This window comes from Apostichopus japonicus, chromosome 18, assembly GCF_037975245.1.
Source record: "Apostichopus japonicus isolate 1M-3 chromosome 18, ASM3797524v1, whole genome shotgun sequence".
NCBI lineage: Eukaryota > Metazoa > Echinodermata > Holothuroidea > Aspidochirotida > Stichopodidae > Apostichopus > Apostichopus japonicus.
The window spans coordinates 12,105,140-12,117,765 of NC_092578.1; positions in this window are offsets into that span (position 1 = coordinate 12,105,140).

The following is a 12,626-nucleotide window of genomic DNA, read 5'->3' on the forward strand; positions in this document are numbered from 1 at the left end:
ATGTCGAAAGCGCGGAAATGTTTTTTTACACAATGAATGGCGAAACTATAGGAATTTGTCAAGGGAGGGTGAAGAGTTTTCGGCGCATTTCAGTCAATATGCGCCAGAAAGGTGATGGGGTTGTAGGCATTTTCTCTAAATGCAGGTCGAAAACGCGACCTTGCTATATAGCAAGGTCTTTAATGCGGAAAGCGCGGAAACTGTTGATATCGAACCCGGTATCTCGATTACCGAACTTCCGCGGTTTCCACGATATCGACCTGGCCGTTAACGAACCCAATCTTTCCCAACGAGACGACATCCAACCTGAAATATGACGGATAAAAGTCAAATAGCACCGCTGTATGTACAAGAGTACATCTTTTTGCACGCAAAGTAAGGCCTCCGAGCTACACGTTGAAACCTATTCAGATATGTTCGAGTTGTCAGTTTTGAGTTTTAGATTCTACGGATACCCATAAGCTTATTTCAATTGCCAACAACCTCCTGTTCGTATGGGGCGTAACGCACATGTTATCTGATAGACTGGTCGGTAGGAGAAACGGTAGCTTATATAACAAGATGTCCACAATTTGGCGTCTGGTGACTCCAAATGACCTTGGACCTCCAAAAAAACATGATGCTTCTTGTACCGAATGTTTCGCAACCACATACTAAATATGAGATTGGTCCAAGCTTTCCTTCTTGAGATATCGTGTTTACAATGATTTCACAATTTGACCCCTGGTTACTCCAAATGACCTTTAACGTCCATTAAACAGCTATAGGTTTTTTCCTATATGTTGTTCTCTTATACACGAAATATGAGATTGGTCCAAGCTTCTCTTCTTGAGATGTCGTGCTTACAATGTTTTCACAATTTGACACCTGGTGACCCGAAATTACATTTGACATTCTCTATAAACAATATGGTTCCTCTATTTAATTTGGTACACCTACTCACCAAATATGAGATTTGTCCAAGCTTCCCTTCTTGAGATATCGTGTTTACAAGCGAGGCGTCACACACACATGCACACACACACACACACGCAAACCTGACTACATAGGTTCCTTTTGCTAAAGCAAGGAACCAAAAAGAATATTGAGGCACAGTCCCTTTAAAGGCCCACCCACTCAGCTCATTTGCCTCCCCCCCCCCCAGTAGTTCCTTTTTTTGCATGTAACAAAAACATGATTACACGAGGCTAACAATTCATTTTCACCTAACTTTCCCATACGGCTTCCTCTCAGCATATATATATATATATATATATATATATATATATATATATATATATATATATATATATATATATATATATATATATATATATATATATATATATATATATATGCTACGGCTAGCACCAGAATGCCCTAGCGTGCATGTATATATCCAATTACCTGTGTAAAACAACGAATATAAAAAACTCTATAGTGACGTAAAATCCTATTTCCCCCTAACAAGTCTTTTCTAATTTTTCTAAATAACCCTTCTTTTTTTAAGCTTAAATTTTTAAAACATGAGATCCCCAAATTAAGAAAGTTTAGATGCAACTGACAAGGCCTGGGACGTGCCACTTCCGGCAATCTGGGAGTCTTTCTTTGCAAAACTTTTCTACCTACGCTACGCGACAACTGATGAATGACAACTGATGAATGTTTAGATGCAACATCATCCGCTTAGATAGTGTCTAGAGTTCTTTATAGGAATACAAAGGAATTATAATAGTGTTATGATGGTCTTTTTGGGGAAATGACGCACATACTAAAAAAAAAATCATTAAAAGGGCCATGGTATATACGCACATCAAAGCATCACAAATGTAACAATTGGACGACACATGATGTTCTCGATGTTCCTCAACTGCCCTCTAGAGATTCTGCCCAAGCTGTGGCTCTGAGGTATCCTCTTTATCTTTATAGGTTTTTATGTTCCGGTAAAGTGAATGTGTCCCGATACTCAATAGAGTTTATTAAATGTTCATATGATGCCATATGTGTGCAGGTTGTAGACATTTTGTGTGACAAGATTACTTTATTCTTAGTAATGCTTCTGTTATGGGGTTAAGTTTCAATTGTATTAATCTTGATAAAGGCCCTAAGTAACGCCCGGATGTTAAATAGAAAAGTCTTTCTTCATTTAAGAAAGGCTTCTGACACTGGTCTGACGCTGGATTATCCCTATCATTAACGAGTGGTCTGGCATTAAATTATGCCTTTCAGTGACGAGTGACCTGACACTGGAGTATACCTTTCAGTGGCGCGTGACCTGACACTGGAGTATCCCTTTCAGTGGCGCGTGACCTGACACTGGAGTATCCATTTCAGTGGCGCGTGGCCTGACACTGGAGTATACCTTTCAGTGGCGCGTGACCTGACACTGGAGTATCCCTTTCAGTGGCGCGTGACCTGACACTGGAGTATCCATTTCAGTGGCACGTGGCCTGACACTGGAGTATCCCTTTCAGTGGCGCGTACCTGACACTGGAGTATCCCTTTCAGTGGCGCGTGACCTGACACTGGAGTATCCCTTTCAGTGGCGCGTGACCTGACACTGGAGTATCCCTTTTAGTGGCGCGCAGTCCGACGTTGGATAAGTGACGTAAAGTCTGACACTGAGTTATCGTGTATTATGACACTGAAGCATTCCTTCACGTGCCGTGAAGTCTAACACTGTATACCTTTTAGTGAAGCGTGGTCTGTCATACCCTTTCTAAGCGAAGCATGGTCAGAAATTGAATTTTCCCTTGAAGTAACCCGTGGGCTGTCACTGTGTTATCCCATTAGGTAACACGCGGTCTGGTACTGGATTATCCCTTCTAGTAACATGTTGGCTGGTACTGGATTACCCCTTTAAGTAACGGATGTTCTGAGACTGGAATCTACCTTTCAGCATGGCTTTCAGTGTACTGGATTACCCTCTTAAAGAGATTCTTGGTCTAACACTATTATCCCTTTAGGTGTAGCGCAACCTGGCAATTTATAATACTCTTTAAAGTTGAACTAGGGTTGAAGAATGTGCCTGTAAGTTTCTGGTTTATTCATTCTGTATTCATTTTTTTCAGTCATTACTTCAACTGATAGAAATTCACTGTACATATTGAAGAAAATGTACCCTTTGGATATGCTGTTAAAACAGATATGGTTAAGGGTTTAGAGTGTTATTGTGGTCCTTGGATAACTAGCAGTTGTTGACATTCAGTGAAGCTTTTTAATTCGTTTTAGAATATCCCTAGAATCAAAAAGAATACTTTCTACGGAGGAAGGAGATGGAAGAAAATAAACCATTGTAACGGCTTGACCTTAAAGTGCAGTATACAGTGCTACACCGTGTATACGTTAGTCCCCCCCCCCCCCCTTTAACCAAGCTGACAAACAGATAGTAAATGTTTTACTTCAAAAATATTTCATTTATTCTACCACACGGGAACTTGTCACAACCTTCTGCTTCCCTCAGTTGGTCCCTCGGAGTCTCGAACTTACGTCAACAACTGGTCACGAATTCGTATGTGACAAATAAAAACAAAACAATAACAAGATCTCATTTTTTTGTCAGTTTATTACACAATATTACCGTTACCCTAGTAACCCCACTGAATACCCTCTTATGTGAAGTACATATTAAAAGTGATCCTTCTTGAGGTTATGACCGAGACGGCTTTTCTGTGACAGTTTAGGAGATACATGCAGACGTGAAGCGGCCACGTGGCAGTACTCACATATATAAGGAAATAAATGAAATGAAAAAAAGAAATCGTAGAAACTACTTGAAACACACCTGGGTTCATTTTATATAGTATCGTAAACAGAATGCTATCCTTCTGGAGGGGTAAAAGATCCCCAGGTAAACGATATCGTCAAGAAATGCACAGTCACCCTGAACTGCTAACATAGACGTGAGTGTTGGGGCAGTTTTAAGGAGACCTAATGAGTATCAGCGACGTAGCCAGGAATTTGCAAGGGGGGGGGGACACATTTTGATTGATTGATTTGATTTAAATGGGGGAAGGTATAAGGGGAGGGGTATCCCCCTCCCCTTTGAGAAATTTTTGAACAATTGAAGGTCCTTAGATGCTATCTGGTGCATTATCATATGATATCATATTATCAGCAGATTTTGTTTCCGGTTTGAATTATTCGACGATCTTTTACATGTTCGATCTTTTACATATTATATCAGAAAGACAAACATAGTGCTCATTTATAAAAAAAATCCAGTAGGATGATTATTGTTTATTGTCCAATGTCTGGAATTAAATACATTTGACGAACTTAACTGACGGACAATACACTTGTATATTCAGCAGTGTAATAATTATTTATAGGAAGCGCGTATCACGTATGATTGATAGCTTAGCTTCATAACATGCTGTTCGTGCAACAACTTATGACGAATCATAGAAAGGATGAGAACGCACGCACGTTGTCGTCGCTGTGCATATACGGTCCGTGACACTCCATCGGGTGCGGTTAGGTAGGCTATATGTATTTTATTACGCAGTGGCCAACGGTAGGATTGTAATAGGCTATAGGCTAGGGTTAGCTAATTGCATCTGCCAAACTAAGTAGTTGAATCAGTAGGCGTGAATGTTACAACGATTATAATCGAGTTAACGGAGCTGACGAGTATTCAAGATCAAAAGAGAACTGACAAAATACCATGCCAAAAACAACAGTTTTTAACATTTGTTCGACACTGAGAGGGGGAGCAGTTGCCCCCTGCTCCCCCTGGCTACTTCCCTGATGAGTATGACCCCACATAAGTAAACACCCTCCTGTAGATGGTTTTCAACAAATGAAGGTTGAAGGATTGGTTCAGGTGTTTGACATGTCTATTTTGTATGAAAGAGCACAAAAAGAACAGTGAAGAAACTACCATGATAGAATGCTCTGTTAAGGAGATATGACACTTTGAAGATATCAAAATTTCTTTGAAAACGACTGGTGTAGAAAGACTTACTGTGAGGGTGTGACGTCACATCCTCACTTCCTTAACATTTGTGAATATATTTCTTTAAAAATTATTTACATTTTTTAACACATTTGAAAATATTATAATCAAAAGTTCTTCAGATGTTTAATCTCAAATACTTCCTTTGACAAATATGAAATCTCCTGACATATCTTTTGGTTGAAAGTCATGAAATCTCACAAAATATTAAGAGAAAAATACAAAGACTTTCATGAATGTGAGGATGTGACATCACAGCTAGTCAGATTTCAGCACTGTCTACACAATATGATAAAACTTTACACTTGAACATCTCTTTAACCGAAAAAGATATTTGAACAGTTTTTTCACCATTGTGTTTCTTTTATTGTCCTCTTTCATATAACATAAACATGCATGACAACTGAACCAATCCTTTAAGTAAGTAATTGATAATTCCATTCGATTCTTAACATATCTTCATCCTGCTTTTCCATAGTAATAGTTGTAATATGAGAGCAAATTGAAATTTAAAACCTTTTCGATATATACAATATATATAATACTTAAAATGAAATTGTGATGGCCTCGAACTGACAAATCTGATGTAAAGCGGGGAGTTGCCTCTCGGAATAGCAATTCCCTGCTTAGAGAGACACCGGCTATAGCTATAGGCTATGTTTCAACCGTACTGGTCACGAAATATCAAAGATTAAAAACAAAGTTAATTTATAACATATTAATAGTTTCTTAACCTTGTCAACGCTTCTCGAAACGCTAAAAATGCGCGTGATGTTGTCAGCGTCAGATGTAGAAAGCCGTAAGAGCGTAAACAAGCCATAAATTAGGAACTGGAATGCACTCTTACGTAAACAAAAACATTTGGCCTTTCTGACTGATGACTTGATAGATATTGCTCTTTGACCTTCGCCATTGTTTGTCGCATTCTGCCAATTGACAGCTGGTTGTTCTGTCAGAACCATTCAACATTTAACTAGTTTAGTTCGATGTTTGAATGTCAACAAAAGCATCGACCTTGTTATTCGTGGATTTATCATTTATCTTGACTTACAAAACTGTAGCCCAAGTAATAGAAGAGAAAAGTAGTCCTAGAAGTAAAATTTTATTATTGCTGCCTGTGATTTCTTGGAAGGTTTATAAGATTGTTGCTATTTATGATGTAGAGATGAATTGAAATGATAGAGCCACATTATAAAAGCCTCATGCAGATCGGCATAGGTTGTACAGCTCCCAAGTATACATTTTGTAATTTGGATGCAGATTGTCCCTTTAGAGTATTTGATGAAAATATGTGGCAAGTCACTTTGGCGTATAGTCCAAAATCATAGATGTCTTTTAATATTTAAATATATCTTCACTAAATATATAAATTATATTTAAATCGCCCTACATTTTAAGCGGCTCCAGCGACTCCAGATTTTACCCCGTCTTAATAAAATCCTTGATTCGCCTAAGGCCCTTTGAACCTTTCTGTACTTGCAGCAGATACTCATATATATGGTACAGCAACTACTGTTCATGTCCCACAACAGTGCATCAGTTATTATACTTTGTGTTCGTAACACGGTAACATGTGTTACAGGTGACACTGTAACAACTGCAAAGCTGTAACTTACGGAAGCGTAGAAGGGACATGGTGATGAAAGAGAAACAAACTCGTCAAAATGACAAAATTCAGAAAAATGACGTTTTGCCGAGTTTAACAACTCGTCAAAACGACAAAATTATTAAATTTGCCGAGATGCAACAAGTCGTCAAAATGACAAAATTCTGAAAATTGACGTTTTGCCGAGATAAAATAACTCATCAAAATGACAAAAATCTGAAAATTGACGTTTTGCCGAGATACAACAAGTCGTCAAAATGACAAAATTCCGAAAATTGACGTTTTTGCCGAGATACAACAAGTCGTCAAAATGACAAAAATCTGAATCTTAACGGTTTGCCGAGATACAACAAGTCGTCAAAATGACAAAAATCTGAAAATTGACGTTTTGCCGAGATACAATAACTCATCAAAATGACAAAAATCTGAAAATTGACGTTTTGCTGAGATACAACAAGTTGTCAAAATGACAAAAATTTGAAAGTTGACGTTTTGTCGAGATAAAACAAGTCGTCAAAATGACAAAAATTTGAAAATTGACGTTTTGTCGAGATAAAACAAGTCGTCAAAATGACAAAATTCTGAAAATTAACATTTTGCCGAGATACAACAAGTCGTCAAAATGACAAAATTTTGAAAATTGACGTTTTGCCGAGTTACAACATGTCATCAAAATGACAAAATTCTGAAAATTGACGTTTTGCCGAGATACAACAAGTCGTCAAAATGACAAAATTCTGAAAATTGACGTATTGAGTTGTTGTATCTCGGCAAAACGTCAATTTTTAGAATTTTTTCATTTTGACGACTTATTGTATCTCGGCAAATTTAATAATTTTGTCGTTTTGACGAATTGTTAAACTCGGCAAAACGTCATTTTTCTGAATTTTGTCATTTTGACGAGTTTGTTTCTCTTTTATCACCATGTCCCTTCTACGCTTCCGTAGTAACTTGTTCCCATGTATAAGACAAAGAACTGCGAGACTGGACAAGGAGTCTATGAAGATGAGAATGCCTAAAAGATGAAGTAAAGGAGGTACGGTACCGCTTCATTCCATTTCACACCTCTCTTTAAATCACGCCAATTCGTCATGCCGAGAACGAAGAAAGGCCATGTTCGGGTATATCCATAGGCCAACTTATAGCATAAAACGACTAGATACGACTTCATTTTAGAATCGGAACTCGCACTAAATGGTTGGTACAGTACCTACTGTTCATGTCCCACAACCGTGGATCAGTAATGACTACTTTGCGTTCATAACACGTTAACATGTGTAACAGGACATGAACAGTAGTTACTATATACCAACTATGAGTATCGGCTGTTACTTGTCAGTTCCGCAGCAGATTTTGGTCACGTTCGGCTCCGCTGATCGTGTTCACTGAATCATTTGATTTTTGGTTTCGATGATAATCGTAACCTATGCGGTCATGCTGGCGGATGAGTGTGTGTGTGTGCGGTGGGTGCGTGTGTGCGTGCGTTTGTTTTGCTATCTGACCGAGGACTTGAACAAAAGAATTTCAGGTCCTCGGTTGTGATTTCTAAAGAATCACCACGTCCTCGGAAGAATTCTATTGTATGGGGTATTGTTAAAGTTAGGGTACGTGGATTTGAACAATGGAAAATACAATGGGGCCCTCGGTCTGAATGAAACACAAACATGTGTGTGTGACGCCTCGCTTGTAAACACGATATCTCAAGAAGGGAAGCTTGGGCCAATCTAATATTTGGTGTATATGAGTACCGCATGAGTAGAAGAACCATATTGTTTAGTGGGGGAGGTCAAAGGTCATTTGGGTTAACCTTTTAACGATATCAAAAGAAGGAAAGCTTGGATCAATCTCGCATTTCGTGTGAAGGAGAACCACATTAAGTTCAAGATGCCAATTGTTTTTGGTAGAGGTCCAAGTCCATTTGGGGTCACTAGAGGTCAAATTGTGAAAACCTTGTAAACACGATAACTCAAGAAGGGAGGTTGGACGAATCTCATATTTAGAATGTAGTTGGTACACGTTCAGTACAAGATTTTATTGAGGTCAAAGGTCATTTGGAGTCACGAGACTCCAAATTGTGGAACCTTGTTTTATAAGCTACCGTCTCTCCCACAGACCAGCCTATTAGATATAATGTGCGTTACGCCTCATACGAGTAGGAGACTATTGGCAATTGGAGATGAGCTTATGGGCATCCGTAGAATCTAAAACATAAAGCTCGACCAAATTTGCATTTGCCGCTCGGAAGCCTTATTTTGCGTGCAAAAAAAGTGAGTACTTTGCAGTACAGCGGTTCTATTGGACGTTTTTCGTCGTTTTTATTTCAGGTTGGATGTAGTTTCGTTGTGACCAGGCAGCGTTTATGAAACTTAACCGTTCGTCTAGTTAGAGTTTTTACTATGAACAATGCGAAATAATTGTGTAAAACGGTCTTAGTTTGGCAGTGAGTTCACGAGCTTTTGTCTGGATCGGCTGTTGATCTCAATTGTGTAGTGTCTTCCACCAGTTTCAGCATAGCTAGGCCTTAAAAGTAACGTTCCACTTTCGTCACGTTTATGATTATGGGACAACTTGAACAAACCTGGGTAGGCATGTGAGCAATTTTATGTTGTCTAGGCCAGCAACGGTTGGGTAGAATAGGGTTCGTTAACACAACAACGTGAAGAATACGAGTCAGAATACAAATACACTTAAGATGGCAAAACATCTCCTTCATTATTTCTTAAGGCAATTTTCCTACTGGCTATCAGTCATAATTCGCAAAGTATAGAACAATTTAAGGGGTTTTGAGACCAGTTTGCTGTTGTTACTGCTAACAACCTCAGATTTGCGTAAAAGATCGCTTTGATTTAGGCAGTGTAATGGAGTAATAGCGATTTTTTTCGCGCATCAATCTGCAGATAAAAGACAGATAAATAATTGGGAAAATGTACGAAGTCGCCGCTCTAATCGAGTAGCGGTTCAAAGTAGCAGTGAGGTACTGTACATGCTTAGGACTCCCGCACACCTAGTTACTGTATACAGTACTGTATACAGTACTGTATATAGTTACTGTATACAGTAACTAGGTGTGCGGGAGTCTGTATATGCTTAGGACTCCCGCACACCTAGTTACTGTATACAGTACTGTATACAGTACTGTATATAGTTACTGTATACAGTAACTAGGTGTGCGGGAGTCCTAAGCATATACAGTACCTGCCTAGTAAAGTAGAGGAGCCCTAATTTAACAGAAGCCAAGCTATCTTTGTAGGTATTTCTTACAGATGTTGTATTTTAATTGTTCGAGACACTACAGTAGGCCTAGCTGCTTATTTATGATTCTGCGTCATGTTTTACTTTGTTCATTACTTACTTTTGGTGGAAAAAGGTTAAATTTCATACTGCACAGAAACATAATTTTCCAATGTGCAATTACTTAGCACCATGCGTCTGCCTAAGTGCCTAATATTTTTCACAGGAAGTATTGATGTTGTAGATCTGTACTATGGAGACTTGAACAGCAATTATAGCCTATTGGCGAGGGAAATTTGGCGAGTAGACTTTTAGCCACGGTCGCCAAATAGCGAGTACTTTTAAAAATTTAGTCGAGGCCTGAAACCTTCAAAACATGATTTCTCATGGTAGAAATCATGGATACTTTTCATATATGGTAAATGGATTTGCCATATTGAGTACAAGTATCCTATTGCTGGTGGGGTCAAATCTCCTATAGGTCACCAGAGGTCAAACTCTGAAAAACCTTGTACATGATATCTAACGATGGAAATCGTGGATACCGCTAATACTTGGTGTGTGGATCATAACACTGAGTACAATACCCGTATTGTTTTTGGTGGAGGTGTGTATAGCCACGTACAGTAGACTGACCTGTGTTATCATGCCATAGTGTTATTGTAACAGCTAGTTCTGGTTATACTAACAAGCAGAAGTCTAGTGCATTGAAGTCATCGAAACCTCAATGCATTTTGCATTCTGGTTTCCCCTTAATAATTTCCATTACTCCTTAAAAGCTTCCAAATTACGTGTGCTACCTATCTTCCTCTTCACTTATTTCTCCAATCTGCTATTGTCTGTTTTACCTAAAATATGTAATTTAACCTAAAGGAGCCGTGCCTTGCATGCATGACTCGAATAGGATGTTTCATTCTGACCATGCTTCTCTGTTAAAACATCGGGGCACTGATATAGGGGCTAACAATGAAACTGATAGGCCTATATGAAACATATAGACGTAATAAATATATTTATGAACCGTAGTTTCACATTAGACTGCTGCACCTTTCACGCAGTTGAAATCTTAAGAGCTCTCTAATTGTACTGTTATTCTAACCAAATTCGCGAAAACAAAAACACACCGTCATCGCATCCGCGATCGTGCGTATACGTAATAAGCGGTTAAAATAAACCTTGTGTTATTTTTGAACCCCATTCCTACAATACGTGCCTAGAATCTTGAGGTTGCACACTACTGACTAGTGAGATCAGAAGAAGTGATATGATAATTTCGCTAACACTAACTGAAATAGCGCATAGTGTCCAGTCTTTCACGTAGGCCTTATGTCATGTAGGGAAGTGGAAATCTATAGGGGACAGCCCCCCCCCCCCCCCCTCCACACACACACAGGCTACGGCACTGTACTTGGCATCAGTTAACTAAATCACAAAAATATATGTTGACATATGTACATAACTACTTAGCTAGTACTTGAGGTATCAGTCAGTCCCCAGCGGTGCAAAAAGTGCTTCTTTTCTTGTAGAATATGCACGACGTTTCATGACGTCACTCCTAATTAATATATAATTAGGTAAAACATCATTTTTGAAGGTCAATTTCTCAGTCACTAACCAATTTATATTTCTGATAATAGTTGAATTTGATGGAGGAAATGTGTTTAATCCAATCAATATTTACAAAAGACACAAGAAAGGAGTGGATAGGGAATTTCGGCCGTATTTTCCGAACGTAACTTAACAACTTTCGAACTGTTTAGAAGAATTGTTTTTTTTTTGCATGAATGTCATCATTTCCAATTTTTGAAAACTTGTATATTCGCTGAAGAAAACCCCTTTAACACAAGGTAATTTCCATTTCTCTATAAATCACCCTGTAACGAAGTCAAGTTCACGGCAAATATATACACACACGAATACAGGTTACGAATACAGGTTACGAGTAAAGTGGTGACTTTCCCGTTGGTATACGTATTGCGCGAAATGCTATAACTAAGCGTGATAAAACTAATGGAATTGAATTGCTTATATCATCGAACTCCATGCTTATATCGAATTATATGAGGAACTATTCATGGCAGTGAAATGACTTTTCTGTGTGGATTGGGGCATAAGTACGCCTGGAGATAATGAAATACTCACTGCCAATACATCGATTTGGTACATCCACACATAACAATATGCAAGCGATGCCATATCGTAACAATCGCTACTTTTAGAACTAATTGTGGTATCGTACTATGCAGGGACGTAGCTAAGGCCTGATGATTGGGGGGGGGGGTGTAGTGGCTGAAATTCCAACTGGATGGGTTTTGGAGACAGGAAATTCCGACTGCTACCTTGTACCCCCCCCCCCCCCTTGTACTACTCGCCAACATTAACATGTTGAACGCGCGCGTAAAATTATTTTTCGATACATTTGTACCACTGGCCCTCACTTCACAAACTTATTAATCACTCTGGTTAAGTAACTGAGTATAGTTATCTGCTTGAAGGCTACATAGACTACAAAAGCTATGTTATTGTATCAAAGGGGAAAACTTTTTATTTTCAACAAATTATATTCGACGACATAGTGAATTACCAAAAAATACAGTGCTTTTTACTAGCACGCTTAATATTATTTTCTTTGGGGGGGGTGGGGATATTTATCACTCACATGAAAAAAATTAAATTGTTCACTTCATTCCAACTGAGCATTCGGAATGAAGTGAACAATTAAACATTTTGCAGGAAAATGTTGACTTGACGAGATACGATAAGTTGCCAATTAAACATTTTGCAGAAAATTTTTCAATTGCTCAGTTGGAATAAAGTGAACAATTGAACATTTTGCCAAAAAAATGTCCAATT